Consider the following 15,309-nt stretch of genomic DNA (forward strand, 5'->3'; position numbering starts at 1 on the left):
TTCCGTGCTCTTCTTTGCGAATTCAAGATAGAAAACAACGAAAATCGTCGTTTTCCATCGAAATATGCGGTTTTCTGTAAGAATTTTGATGATTTCGTGCAGAATTCTGCTGTTTTCTTGCAATTCAGCCGTTGAATCTTGGTAAAAAGTGATGATTTTGTAGATTTCGTGCTCTTCTTTGCGAATTCAAGATTGAAAACAACGAAAATCAGCGAGAAATCGTCGTTTTGCATCGAAATATGCGGTTTTCTCTAAGAATTTTGATGATTTCGTGCAGAATTCTGCTGTTTTCTTGCAATTCAGCCGTTGAATCTTGGTAAAAAGTGATGATCTTGTAGATTTCGTGCTCTTCTTTGCGAATTCAAGCCAGAAAACAACGAAAATCGGCGAGAAATCGTCGTTTTGCATCGAAATATGCGGTTTTCTCTAAGAATTTTGACGATTTCGTGCAGAATTCTGCTGTTTTCTTGCAATTCAGCCGTTGAATCTTGGTAAAAACTCATGATTTTGTAGATTTCGTGCTCTTCTTTGCGAATGCAAAATAGAAAACAACGAAAATCAGCGAGAAATTGTCGATTTGCATCGAAATATGCAGTTTTCTCTAAGAATTTTGATGATTTCGTGTAGAATTCTGCTGTTTTCTTGCAATTCAGCCGTTGAATCTAGGTAAAAAGTCATGATTTTGTAGATTTCGTGCTCTTCTTGGCGAATTCAAGATAGAAAACAACGAAAATCGGCGAGAAATCGTTGTTTTGCATCGAAATATGCAGTTTTCTCTAAGAATTTTGATGATTTCGTGCAGAATTCTGCTGTTTTCTTCCAATTCAGCCGTTGAATCTTGGTAAAAAGTCATGATTTTGTAGATTCCGTGCTCTTCTTTGCGAATTCAAGATAGAAAACAACGAAAATCGTCGTTTTCCATCGAAATATGCGGTTTTCTGTAAGAATTTTGATGATTTCGTGCAGAATTCTGCTGTTTTCTTGCAATTCAGCCGTTGAATCTTGGTAAAAAGTCATGATTTTGTAGATTTCGTGCTCTTCTTTGCGAATTCAAGATAGAAAACAACGAAAATCAGCAAGAAATCGTCGTTTTGCATCGAAATATGCGGTTTTCTCTAAGAATTTTGATGATTTCGTGCAGAATTCTGCTGTTATCTTGCAATTCAGCCGTTGAATCTTGGTAAAAAGTCATGATTTTGTAGATTTCCTGTTTTTCTTTCCGAATTCAAGCCAGAAAACAACGAAAATCGGCGAGAAATCGTCGTTTTGCATCGAAATATGCGGTTTTCTGTAAGAATTTTGATGATTTCGTGCAGAATTCTGCTGTTTTCTTGCAATTCAGCCGTTGAATCTAGGTAAAAAGTCATGATTTTGTAGATTTCGTGCTCTTCTTGGCGAATTCAAGATAGAAAACAACGAAAATCGGCGAGAAATCGTTGTTTTGCATCGAAATATGCAGTTTTCTCTAAGAATTTTGATGATTTCGTGCAGAATTCTGCTGTTTTCTTCCAATTCAGCCGTTGAATCTTGGTAAAAAGTCATGATTTTGTAGATTTCGTGCTCTTCTTTGCGAATTCAAGCCAGAAAACAACGAAAATCGGCGAGAAATCGTCGTTTTGCATCGAAATATGCGGTTTTCTCTAAGAATTTTGACGATTTCGTGCAGAATTCTGCTGTTTTCTTGCAATTCAGCAGATGAATCTTGGTAAAAAGTCATGATTTTGTAGATTTCGTGCTCTTCTTTGCGAATTCAAGATAGAAAACAACGAAAATCAGCGAGAAATCGTCGTTTTGCATCGAAATATGCCGTTTTCTCTAAGAATTTTGATGATTTCGTGCAGAATTCTGCTGTTTTCTTGCAATTCAGCCGTTAAATCTTGGTAAAAAGTCATGATTTTGTAGATTTCGTGCTTTTCTTTGCGAATTCAAGCCAGAAAACAACGAAAATCGGCGAGAAATCGTCGTTTTGCATCGAAATATGCGGTTTTCTCTAAGAATTTTGATGATTTCGTGCAGAATTCTGCTGTTTTCTTGCAATTCAGCAGATGAATCTTGGTAAAAAGTCATGATTTTATAGATTTCGTGCTCTTCTTTGCGAATTCAAGATAGAAAACAACGAAAATCAGCTAGAAATCGTCGTTTTGCATCGAAATATGCGGTTTTCTCTAAGAATTTTGATGATTTCGTGCAGAATTCTGCTGTTTTCTTGCAATTCAGCCGTTGAATTTTGGTAAAAAGTCATGATTTTGTAGATTTCGTGCTCTTCTTTGCGAATTCATGCCAGAAAACAACGAAAATCGGCGAGAAATCGTCGTTTTGGCATCGAAATATGCGGTTTTCTGTAAGAATTTTCATGATTTCGTGCAGAATTCTGCTGCTTTCTTGCAATTCAGCCGTTGAATCTTGGTAAAAAGTCATGATTTTGTAGATTTCGTGCTCTTATTTGCGAATTCAAGCCAGAAAACAACGAAAATCGGCGAGAAATCGTCGTTTTGCATCGAAATATGCGGTTTTCTGTAAGAATTTTGATGATTTCGTGCAGAATTCTGCTGTTTTCTTGCAATTCAGCCGTTGAATCTTGGTAAAAAGTCATGATTTTGTAGATTTCGTGCTCTTATTTGCGAATTCAAGCCAGAAAACAACGAAAATCGGCGAGAAATCGTCGTTTTGCATCGAAATATGCGGTTTTCTCTAAGAATTTTGATGATTTCGTGCAGAATTCTGCTGTTTTCTTGCAATTCAGCCGTTGAATCTTGGTAAAAAGTCATGATTTTGTAGATTTCGTGCTCTTCTTGGCGAATTCAAGATAGAAAACAACGAAAATCGGCGAGAAATCGTTGTTTGGCATCGAAATATGCAGTTTTCTCTAAGAATTTTGATGATTTCGTGCAGAATTCTGCTGTTTTCTTGCAATTCAGCCGTTGAATCTTGGTAAAAAGTCATGATTTTGTAGATTTCGTGCTCTTCTTTGCGAATTCAAGATAGAAAACAACGAAAATCAGCAAGAAATCGTCGTTTTGCATCGAAATATGCGGTTTTCTCTAAGAATTTTGATGATTTCGTGCAGAATTCTGCTGTTTTCTTGCAATTCAGCCGTTGAATCTTGGTAAAAAGTCATGATTTTGTAGATTTCGTGCTCTTATTTGCGAATTCAAGCCAGAAAACAACGAAAATCGGCGAGATATCGTCGTTTTGCATCGAAATATGCGGTTTTCTGTAAGAATTTTGATGATTTCGTGCAGAATTCTGCTGTTTTCTTGCAATTCAGCCGTTGAATCTTGGTAAAAAGTCATGATTTTGTAGATTTCGTGCTCTTCTTTGCGAATTCAAGCCAGAAAACACAAAAATCGGTGAGAAATCGTTGTTTTGCATCGAAATATGCTGTTTTCTGTAAGAATTTTGATGATTTCGTGCAGAATTCTGCTGTTTTCTTGCAATTCAGCCGTTGAATCTTGGTAAAAAGTCATGATTTTGTAGATTTCGTGCTCTTCTTTGCGAATTCAAGCCAGAAAACAACGAAAATCGGCGAGAAATCGTCGTTTTGCATCGAAAAATGCGGTTTTCTGTAAGAATTTTGATGATTTCGTGCAGAATTCTGCTGTTTTCTTGCAATTCAGCCGTTGAATCTTGGTAAAAAGTCATGATTTTGTAGATTTCCTGTTTTTCTTTCCGAATTCAAGCCAGAAAACAACGAAAATCGGCGAGAAATCGTCGTTTTGCATCGAAATATGCGGTTTTCTGTAAGAATTTTGATGATTTCGTGCAGAATTCTGCTGTTTTCTTGCAATTCAGCTGTTGAATCTAGGTAAAAAGTCATGATTTTGTAGATTTCGTGCTCTTTTTGGCGAATTCAAGATAGAAAACAACGAAAATCGTCGAGAAATCGTTGTTTTGCATCGAAATATGCGGTTTTCTGTAAGAATTTTGATGATTTCGTGCAGAATTCTGCTGTTTTCTTGCAATTCAGCCGTTGAATCTAGGTAAAAAGTCATGATTTTGTAGATTTCGTGCTCTTCTTGGCGAATTCAAGATAGAAAACAACGAAAATCGGCGAGAAATCGTTGTTTTGCATCGAAATATGCAGTTTTCTCTAAGAATTTTGATGATTTCGTGCAGAATTCTGCTGTTTTCTTGCAATTCAGCCGTTGAATCTTGGTAAAAAGTCATGATTTTGTAGATTTAGTGCTCTTCTTTGCAAATACAAGCCAGAAAACAACGAAAATCGGCGAGAAATCGTCGTTTTGCATCGAAATATGCGGTTTTCTCTAAGAATTTTGACGATTTCGTGCAGAATTCTGCTGTTTTCTTGCAATTCAGCAGATGAATCTTGGTAAAAAGTCATGATTTTGTAGATTTCGTGCTCTTCTTTGCGAATTCAAGATAGAAAACAACGAAAATCAGCGAGAAATCGTCGTTTTGCATCGAAATATGCCGTTTTCTCTAAGAATTTTGATGATTTCGTGCAGAATTCTGCTGTTTTCTTGCAATTCAGCCGTTAAATCTTGGTAAAACGTCATGATTTTGTAGATTTCGTGCTCTTCTTTGCGAATTCATGCCAGAAAACAACGAAAATCGGCGAGAAATCGTCGTTTTGCATCGAAATAAGCGGTTTTCTGTAAGAATTTTGATGATTTCGTGCAGAATTCTGCTGTTTTCTTGCAATTCAGCCGTTGAATCTAGGTAAAAAGTCATGATTTTGTAGATTTCGTGCTCTTCTTGGCGAATTCAAGATAGAAAACAACGAAAATCGGCGAGAAATCGTTGTTTTGCATCGAAATATGCAGTTTTCTCTAAGAATTTTGATGATTTCGTGCAGAATTCTGCTGTTTTCTTGCAATTCAGCCGTTAAATCTTGGTAAAAAGTCATGATTTTGTAGATTTCGTGCTCTTCTTTGCGAATTCAAGCCAGAAAACAACGAAAATCGGCGAGAAATCGTCGTTTTGCATCGAAATATGCGGTTTTCTCTAAGAATTTTGACGATTTCGTGCAGAATTCTGCTGTTTTCTTGCAATTCAGCAGATGAATCTTGGTAAAAAGTCATGATTTTGTAGATTTCGTGCTCTTCTTTGCGAATTCAAGATAGAAAACAACGAAAATCAGCGAGAAATCGTCGTTTTGCATCGAAATATGCGGTTTTCTCTAAGAATTTTGATGATTTCGTGCAGAATTCTGCTGTTTTCTAGCAATTCAGCCGTTGAATCTTGGTAAAAAGTCATGATTTTGTAGATTTCGTGCTCTTCTTGGCGAATTCAAGATAGAAAACAACGAAAATCGGCGAGAAATCGTTGTTTTGCATCGAAATATGCAGTTTTCTCTAAGAATTTTGATGATTTCGTGCAGAATTCTGCTGTTTTCTTGCAATTCAGCCGTTGAATCTTGGTAAAAAGTCATGATTTTGTAGATTTCGTGCTCTTCTGTGCGAATTCAAGCCAGAAAACAACGAAAATCGGCGAGAAATCGTCTTTTTGCATCGAAATATGCGGTTTTCTCCAAGAATTTTGACGATTTCGTGCAGAATTCTGCTGTTTTCTTGCAATTCAGCAGATGAATCTTGGTAAAAAGTCATGATTTTGTAGATTTCGTGCTCTTCTTTGCGAATTCAAGATAGAAAACAACGAAAATCAGCGAGAAATCGTCGTTTTGCATCGAAATATGCGGTTTTCTCTAAGAATTTTGATGATTTCGTGCAGAATTCTGCTGTTTTCTAGCAATTCAGCCGTTGAATCTTGGTAAAAAGTCATGATTTTGTAGATTTTGTGCTCTTCTTTGCGAATTCATGCCAGAAAACAACGAAAATCGGCGAGAAATCGTCGTTTTGCATCGAAATATGCGGTTTTCTGTAAGAATTTTGATGATTTCGTGCAGAATTCTGCTGTTTTCTTGCAATTCAGCCGTTGAATCTTGGTAAAAAGTCATGATTTTGTAGATTTCGTGCTCTTATTTGCGAATTCAAGCCAGAAAACAACGAAAATCGGCGAGAAATCGTCGTTTTGCATCGAAATATGCGGTTTTCTGTAAGAATTTTGATGATTTCGTGCAGAATTCTGCTGTTTTCTTGCAATTCAGCAGTTGAATCTAGGTAAAAAGTCATGATTTTGTAGATTTCGTGCTCTTCTTGGCGAATTCAAGGTAGAAAACAACGAAAATCGGCGAGAAATCGTTGTTTTGCATCGTAATATGCAGTTTTCTCTAAGAATTTTGATGATTTCGTGCAGAATTCTGCTGTTTTCTTGCAATTCAGCCGTTGAATCTTGGTAAAAAGTGATGATTTTGTAGATTTCGTGCTCTTCTTTGCGAATTCAAGCCAGAAAACAACGAAAATCGGCGAGAAATCGTTGTTTTGCATCGAAATATGCGGTTTTCTGTAAGAATTTTGATGATTTCGTGAAGAATTCTGCTGTTGTCTTGCAATTCAACCGTTGAATCTTGGTAAAAAGTCATGATTTTGTAGATTTAGTGCTCTTCTTTGCGAATTCAAGCCAGAAAACAACGAAAATCGGCGAGAAATCGTCGTTTTGCATCGAAAAATGCGGTTTTCTGTAAGAATTTTGATGATTTCGTGCAAAATTCTGCTGTTTTCTTGCAATTCAGCCGTTGAATCTTGGTAAAAAGTCATGATTTTGTAAATTTCGTGCTCTTCTTTGCGAATTCAAGCCAGAAAACAACGAAAATCGGCGAGAAATCGTCGTTTTGCATCGAAATATGCGGTTTTCTGTAAGAATTTTGATGATTTCGTGCAGAATTCTGCTGTTTTCTTGCAATTCAGCCGTTGAATCTAGGTAAAAAGTCATGATTTTGTAGATTTCGTGCTCTTCTTGGCGAATTCAAGATAGAAAACAACGAAAATCGTCGAGAAATCGTTGTTTTGCATCGAAATATGCGGTTTTCTGTGAGAATTTTGATGATTTCGTGCAGAATTCTGCTGTTTTCTTGCAATTCAGCCGTTGAATCTAGGTAAAAAGTCATGATTTTGTAGATTTCGTGCTCTTCTTGGCGAATTCAAGATAGAAAACAACGAAAATCGGCGAGAAATCGTTGTTTTGCATCGAAATATGCAGTTTTCTCTAAGAATTTTGATGATTTCGTGCAGAATTCTGCTGTTTTCTTCCAATTCAGCCGTTGAATCTTGGTAAAAAGTCATGATTTTGTAGATTTCGTGCTCTTCTTTGCGAATTCAAGCCAGAAAACAACGAAAATCGGCGAGAAATCGTCGTTTTGCATCGAAATATGCGGTTTTCTCTAAGAATTTTGACGATTTCGTGCAGAATTCTGCTGTTTTCTTGCAATTCAGCAGATGAATCTTGGTAAAAAGTCATGATTTTGTAGATTTCGTGCTCTTCTTTGCGAATTCAAGATAGAAAACAACGAAAATCAGCGAGAAATCGTCGTTTTGCATCGAAATATGCCGTTTTCTCTAAGAATTTTGATGATTTCGTGCAGAATTCTGCTGTTTTCTTGCAATTCAGCCGTTAAATCTTGGTAAAAAGTCATGATTTTGTAGATTTCGTGCTTTTCTTTGCGAATTCAAGCCAGAAAACAACGAAAATCGGCGAGAAATCGTCGTTTTGCATCGAAATATGCGGTTTTCTCTAAGAATTTTGATGATTTCGTGCAGAATTCTGCTGTTTTCTTGCAATTCAGCAGATGAATCTTGGTAAAAAGTCATGATTTTGTAGATTTCGTGCTCTTCTTTGCGAATTCAAGATAGAAAACAACGAAAATCAGCTAGAAATCGTCGTTTTGCATCGAAATATGCGGTTTTCTCTAAGAATTTTGATGATTTCGTGCAGAATTCTGCTGTTTTCTTGCAATTCAGCCGTTGAATCTTGGTAAAAAGTCATGATTTTGTAGATTTCGTGCTCTTCTTTGCGAATTCATGCCAGAAAACAACGAAAATCGGCGAGAAATCGTCGTTTTGGCATCGAAATATGCGGTTTTCTGTAAGAATTTTCATGATTTCGTGCAGAATTCTGCTGCTTTCTTGCAATTCAGCCGTTGAATCTTGGTAAAAAGTCATGATTTTGTAGATTTCGTGCTCTTATTTGCGAATTCAAGCCAGAAAACAACGAAAATCGGCGAGAAATCGTCGTTTTGCATCGAAATATGCGGTTTTCTGTAAGAATTTTGATGATTTCGTGCAGAATTCTGCTGTTTTCTTGCAATTCAGCCGTTGAATCTAGGTAAAAAGTCATGATTTTGTAGATTTCGTGCTCTTCTTGGCGAATTCAAGATAGAAAACAACGAAAATCGGCGAGAAATCGTTGTTTGGCATCGAAATATGCAGTTTTCTCTAAGAATTTTGATGATTTCGTGCAGAATTCTGCTGTTTTCTTGCAATTCAGCCGTTGAATCTTGGTAAAAAGTCATGATTTTGTAGATTTCGTGCTCTTCTTTGCGAATTCAAGATAGAAAACAACGAAAATCAGCAAGAAATCGTCGTTTTGCATCGAAATATGCGGTTTTCTCTAAGAATTTTGATGATTTCGTGCAGAATTCTGCTGTTTTCTTGCAATTCAGCCGTTGAATCTTGGTAAAAAGTCATGATTTTGTAGATTTTGTGCTCTTATTTGCGAATTCAAGCCAGAAAACAACGAAAATCGGCGAGAAATCGTCGTTTTGCATCGAAATATGCGGTTTTCTGTAAGAATTTTGATGATTTCGTGCAGAATTCTGCTGTTTTCTTGCAATTCAGCCGTTGAATCTTGGTAAAAAGTCATGATTTTGTAGATTTCGTGCTCTTCTTTGCAAATTCAAGCCAGAAAACAACGAAAATCGGCGAGAAATCGTCGTTTTGCATCGAAATATGCGGTTTTCTGTAAGAATTTTGATTATTTCGTGCAGAATTCTGCTGTTTTCTTGCAATTCAGCCGTTGAATCTTGGTAAAAAGTGATGATTTTGTAGATTTCGTGCTCTTCTTTGCGAATTCAAGCCAGAAAACAACGAAAATCGGCGAGAAATCGTTGTTTTGCATCGAAATATGCGGTTTTCTGTAAGAATTTTGATGATTTCGTGCTGAATTCTGCTGTTGTCTTGCAATTCAGCCGTTGAATCTTGGTAAAAAGTCATGATTTTGTAGATTTAGTGCTCTTCTTTGCGAATTCAAGCCAGAAAACAACGAAAATCGGCGAGAAATCGTCGTTTTGCATCGAAAAATGCGGTTTTCTGTAAGAATTTTGATGATTTCGTGCAGAATTCTGCTGTTTTCTTGCAATTCAGCCGTTGAATCTTGGTAAAAAGTCATGATTTTGTAGATTTCGTGCTCTTCTTTGCGAATTCAAGCCAGAAAACAACGAAAATCGGCGAGAAATCGTCGTTTTGCATCGAAATATGCGGTTTTCTGTAAGAATTTTGATTATTTCGTTCAGAATTCTGCTGTTTTCTTGCAATTCAGCCGTTGAATCTTGGTAAAAAGTCATGATTTTGTAGATTCCGTGCTCTTCTTTGCGAATTCAAGATAGAAAACAACGAAAATCAGCGAGAAATCGTCGTTTTGCATCGAAATATGCGGCTTTCTCTAAGAATTTTGATGATTTCGTGCAGAATTCTGCTGTTTTCTTGCAATTCAGCCGTTGAATCTTGGTAAAAAGTAATTATTTTGTAGATTTCGTGCTCTTCATTGCGAATTCAAGCCAGAAAACAACGAAAATCGGCGAGAAATCGTCGTTTTGCATCGAAATATGCGGTTTTCTCTAAGAATTTTGATGATTTCGTGCAGAATTCTGCTGTTTTCATGCAATTCAGCCGTTGAATCTTGGTAAAAAGTGATGATTTTGTAGATTTCGTGCTCTTCTTTGCGAATTCAAGCCAGAAAACAACGAAAATCGGCGAGAAATCGTCGCTTTGCATCGAAATATGCGGTTTTCTGTGAGAATTTTGATGATTTCGTGCAGAATTCTGCTGTTTTCTGGCAATTCAGCCGTTGAATCTTGGTAAAAAGTCATGATTTTGTAGATTTTGTGCTCTTCTTTGCGAATTCAAGCCAGAAAACAACGAAAATCGCCGAGAAATCGTCGATTTGCATCGAAATATGCGGTTTTCTGTAAGAATTTTGATGATTTCGTGCAGAATTCTGCTGTTTTCTTGCAATTCAGCCGTTGAATCTAGGTAAAAAGTCATGATTTTGTAGATTTCGTGCTCTTCTTGGCGAATTCTAGATAGAAAACAACGAAAATCGGCGAGAAATCGTTGTTTTGCATCGAAATATGCGGTTTTCTGTAAGAATTTTGATGATTTCGTGCAGAATTCTGCTGTTTTCTTGCAATTCAGCTGTTGAATCTAGGTAAAAAGTCATGATTTTGTAGATTTCGTGCTTTTCTTGGCGAATTCAAGATAGGAAACAACGAAAATCGGCGAGAAATCGTTGTTTTGCATCGAAATATGCAGTTTTCTCTAAGAATTTTGATGATTTCGTGCAGAATTCTGCTGTTTTCTTGCAATTCAGCCGTTGAATCTTGGTAAAAAGTCATGATTTTGTAGATTTCGTGCTCTTCTTTGCAAATTCAAGCCAGAAAACAACGAAAATCGGCGAGAAATCGTTGTTTTGCATCGAAATATGCGGTTTTCTGTAAGAATTTTGATGATTTCGTGCAGAATTCTGCTGTTTTCTTGCAATTCAGCCGTTGAATCTAGGTAAAAAGTCATGATTTTGTAGATTTCGTGCTCTTCTTGGCGAATTCAAGATAGAAAACAACGAAAATCGGCGAGAAATCGTTGTTTTGCATCGAAATATGGTTTTCTCTAAGAATTTTGATGATTTTGTGCAGAATTCTGCTGTTTTCTTGCAATTCAGCCGTTGAATCTTGGTAAAAAGTCATGATTTGGTAGATTTCGTGCTCTTCTTTGCGAATTCAAGATAGAAAACAACGAAAATCAGCGAGAAAACGTCGTTTTGCATCGAAATATGCGGTTTTCTCTAAGAATTTTGATAATTTCGTGCAGAAATCTGCTGTTTTCTTGCAATTCAGGCGTTGAATCTTGGTAAAAAGTCATGATTTTGTAGATTTCGTGCTCTTCCTTGCAAATTCATGCCAGAAAACAACGAAAATCGGCGAGAAATCGTCGTTTTGCATCGAAATATGCGGTTTTCTGTAAGAATTTTGATGATTTCGTGCAGAATTCTGCTGTTTTCTTGCAATTCAGCCGTTGAATCTTGGTAAAAAATCATGATTTTGTAGATTTCGTGCTCTTCTTTGCAAATTCAAGCCAGAAAACAACGAAAATCGGCGAGAAATTGTCGTTTTGCATCGAAATATGCGGTTTTCTGTAAGAATTTTGATGATTTCGTGCAGAATTCTGCTGTTTTCTTGCAATTCAGCCGTTGAATCTAGGTAAAAAGTCATGATTTTGTAGATTTCGTGCTTTTCTTGGCGAATTCAAGATAGAAAACAACGAAAATCGGCGAGAAATCGTTGTTTTGCATCGAAATATGCAGTTTTCTCTAAGAATTTTGATGATTTCGTGCAGAATTCTGCTGTTTTCTTGCAATTCAGCTGTTGAATCTAGGTAAAAAGTCATGATTTTGTAGATTTCGTGCTCTTCTTGGCGAATTCAAGATAGGAAACAACGAAAATCGGCGAGAAATCGTTGTTTTGCATCGAAATATGCGGTTTTCTGTAAGAATTTTGATGATTTCGTGCAGAATTCTGCTGTTTTCTTGCAATTCAGCCGTTGAATCTAGGTAAAAAGTCATGATTTTGTAGATTTCGTGCTCTTCTTGGCGAATTCAAGATAGAAAACAACGAAAATCGGCGAGAAATCGTTGTTTTGCATCGAAATATGCAGTTTTCTCTAAGAATTTTGATGATTTCGTGCAGAATTCTGCTGTTTTCTTGCAATTCAGCCGTTGAATCTTGGTAAAAAGTCATGATTTTGTAGATTTCGTGCTCTTCTTTGCAAATTCAAGCCAGAAAACAACGAAAATCGGCGAGAAATCGTTGTTTTGCATCGAAATATGCGGTTTTCTGTAAGAATTTTGATGATTTCGTGCAGAATTCTGCTGTTTTCTTGCAATTCAGCCGTTGAATCTTGGTAAAAAGTCATGATTTTGTAGATTTCGTGCTCTTCTTCGCAAATTCATGCCAGAAAACAACGAAAATCGGCGAGAAATCGTCGTTTTGCATCGAAATATGCGGTTTTCTGTAAGAATTTTGATGATTTCGTGCAGAATTCTGCTGCTTTCTTGCAATTCAGCCGTTGAATCTTGGTAAAAAGTCATGATTTTGTAGATTTCGTGCTCTTATTTGCGAATTCAAGCCAGAAAACAACGAAAATCGGCGAGAAATCGTCGTTTTGCATCGAAATATGCGGTTTTCTGTAAGAATTTTGATGATTTCGTGCAGAATTCTGCTGTTTTCTTGCAATTCAGCCGTTGAATCTTGGTAAAAAGTCATGATTTTGTAGATTTCGTGCTCTTCTTTGCGAATTCAAGCCAGAAAACAACGAAAATCGGCGAGAAATCGTCGTTTTGCATCGAAATATGCGGTTTTCTGTAAGAATTTTGATTATTTCGTGCAGAATTCTGCTGTTTTCTTGCAATTCAGCCGTTGAATCTTGGTAAAAAGTGATGATTTTGTAGATTTCGTGCTCTTCTTTGCGAATTCAAGCCAGAAAACAACGAAAATCGGCGAGAAATCGTTGTTTTGCATCGAAATATGCGGTTTTCTGTAAGAATTTTGATGATTTCGTGCAGAATTCTGCTGTTGTCTTGCAATTCAGCCGTTGAATCTTGGTAAAAAGTCATGATTTTGTAGATTTAGTGCTCTTCTTTGCGAATTAAAGTCAGAAAACAACGAAAATCGGCGAGAAATCGTCGTTTTGCATCGAAAAATGCGGTTTTCTGTAAGAATTTTGATGATTTCGTGCAGAATTCTGCTGTTTTCTTGCAATTCAGCCGTTGAATCTTGGTAAAAAGTCATGATTTTGTAGATTTCGTGCTCTTCTTTGCGAATTCAAGCCAGAAAACAACGAAAATCGGAGAGAAATCGTCGTTTTGCATCGAAATATGCGGTTTTCTGTAAGAATTTTGATTATTTCGTGCAGAATTCTGCTGTTTTCTTGCAATTCAGCCGTTGAATCTTGGTAAAAAGTCATGATTTTGTAGATTCCGTGCTCTTCTTTGCGAATTCAAGATAGAAAACAACGAAAATCAGCGAGAAATCGTCGTTTTGCATCGAAATATGCGGTTTTCTCTAAGAATTTTGATGATTTCGTGCAGAATTCTGCTGTTTTCTTGCAATTCAGCCGTTGAATCTTGGTAAAAAGTAATGATTTTGTAGATTTCGTGCTCTTCTTTGCGAATTCAAGCCAGAAAACAACGAAAATCGGCGAGAAATCGTCGTTATGCATCGAAATATGCGGTTTTCTCTAAGAATTTTGATGATTTCGTGCAGAATTCTGCTGTTTTCTTGCAATTCAGCCGTTGAATCTTGGTAAAAAGTGATGATTTTGTAGATTTCGTGCTCTTCTTTGCGAATTCAAGCCAGAAAACAACGAAAATCGCCGAGAAATCGTCGATTTGCATCGAAATATGCGGTTTTCTCTAAGAATTTTGATGATTTCGTGCAGAATTCTGCTGTTTTCTTGCAATTCAGCCGTTGAATCTTGGTAAAAAGTGATGATTTTGTAGATTTCGTGCTCTTCTTTGCGAATTCAAGCCAGAAAACAACGAAAATCGGCGAGAAATCGTTGTTTTGCATCGAAATATGCGGTTTTCTGTAAGAATTTTGATGATTTCGTGCAGAATTCTGCTGTTGTCTTGCAATTCAGCCGTTGAATCTTGGTAAAAAGTCATGATTTTGTAGATTTAGTGCTCTTCTTTGCGAATTAAAGTCAGAAAACAACGAAAATCGGCGAGAAATCGTCGTTTTGCATCGAAAAATGCGGTTTTCTGTAAGAATTTTGATGATTTCGTGCAGAATTCTGCTGTTTTCTTGCAATTCAGCCGTTGAATCTTGGTAAAAAGTCATGATTTTGTAGATTTCGTGCTCTTCTTTGCGAATTCAAGCCAGAAAACAACGAAAATCGGCGAGAAATCGTCGTTTTGCATCGAAATATGCGGTTTTCTGTAAGAATTTTGATTATTTCGTGCAGAATTCTGCTGTTTTCTTGCAATTCAGCCGTTGAATCTTGGTAAAAAGTGATGATTTTGTAGATTTCGTGCTCTTCTTTGCGAATTCAAGCCAGAAAACAACGAAAATCGGCGAGAAATCGTTGTTTTGCATCGAAATATGCGGTTTTCTGTAAGAATTTTGATGATTTCGTGCAGAATTCTGCTGTTGTCTTGCAATTCAGCCGTTGAATCTTGGTAAAAAGTCATGATTTTGTAGATTTAGTGCTCTTCTTTGCGAATTAAAGTCAGAAAACAACGAAAATCGGCGAGAAATCGTCGTTTTGCATCGAAAAATGCGGTTTTCTGTAAGAATTTTGATGATTTCGTGCAGAATTCTGCTGTTTTCTTGCAATTCAGCCGTTGAATCTTGGTAAAAAGTCATGATTTTGTAGATTTCGTGCTCTTCTTTGCGAATTCAAGCCAGAAAACAACGAAAATCGGCGAGAAATCGTCGTTTTGCATCGAAATATGCGGTTTTCTGTAAGAATTTTGATTATTTCGTGCAGAATTCTGCTGTTTTCTTGCAATTCAGCCGTTGAATCTTGGTAAAAAGTCATGATTTTGTAGATTCCGTGCTCTTCTTTGCGAATTCAAGATAGAAAACAACGAAAATCAGCGAGAAATCGTCGTTTTGCATCGAAATATGCGGTTTTCTCTAAGAATTTTGATGATTTCGTGCAGAATTCTGCTGTTTTCTTGCAATTCAGCCGTTGAATCTTGGTAAAAAGTAATGATTTTGTAGATTTCGTGCTCTTCTTTGCGAATTCAAGCCAGAAAACAACGAAAATCGGCGAGAAATCGTCGTTTTGCATCGAAATATGCGGTTTTCTCTAAGAATTTTGATGATTTCGTGCAGAATTTTGCTGTTTTCTTGCAATTCAGCCGTTGAATCTTGGTAAAAAGTGATGATTTTGTAGATTTCGTGCTCTTCTTTGCGAATTCAAGCCAGAAAACAACGAAAATCGCCGAGAAATCGTCGATTTGCATCGAAATATGCGGTTTTCTCTAAGAATTTTGATGATTTCGTGCAGAATTCTGCTGTTTTCTTGCAATTCAGCCGTTGAATCTTGGTAAAAAGTAATGATTTTGTAGATTTCGTGCTCTTCTTTGCGAATTCAAGCCAGAAAACAACGAAAATCGGCGAGAAATCGTTGTTTTGCATCGAAATATGCGGTTTTCTGTAAGAATTTTGATGATTTC

Source organism: Gnatocerus cornutus, chromosome 1 (assembly GCF_029298725.1).
Source record: "Gnatocerus cornutus isolate USDA-ARS CGAHR chromosome 1, icGnaCorn1.1, whole genome shotgun sequence".
Taxonomy (NCBI): domain Eukaryota; kingdom Metazoa; phylum Arthropoda; class Insecta; order Coleoptera; family Tenebrionidae; genus Gnatocerus; species Gnatocerus cornutus.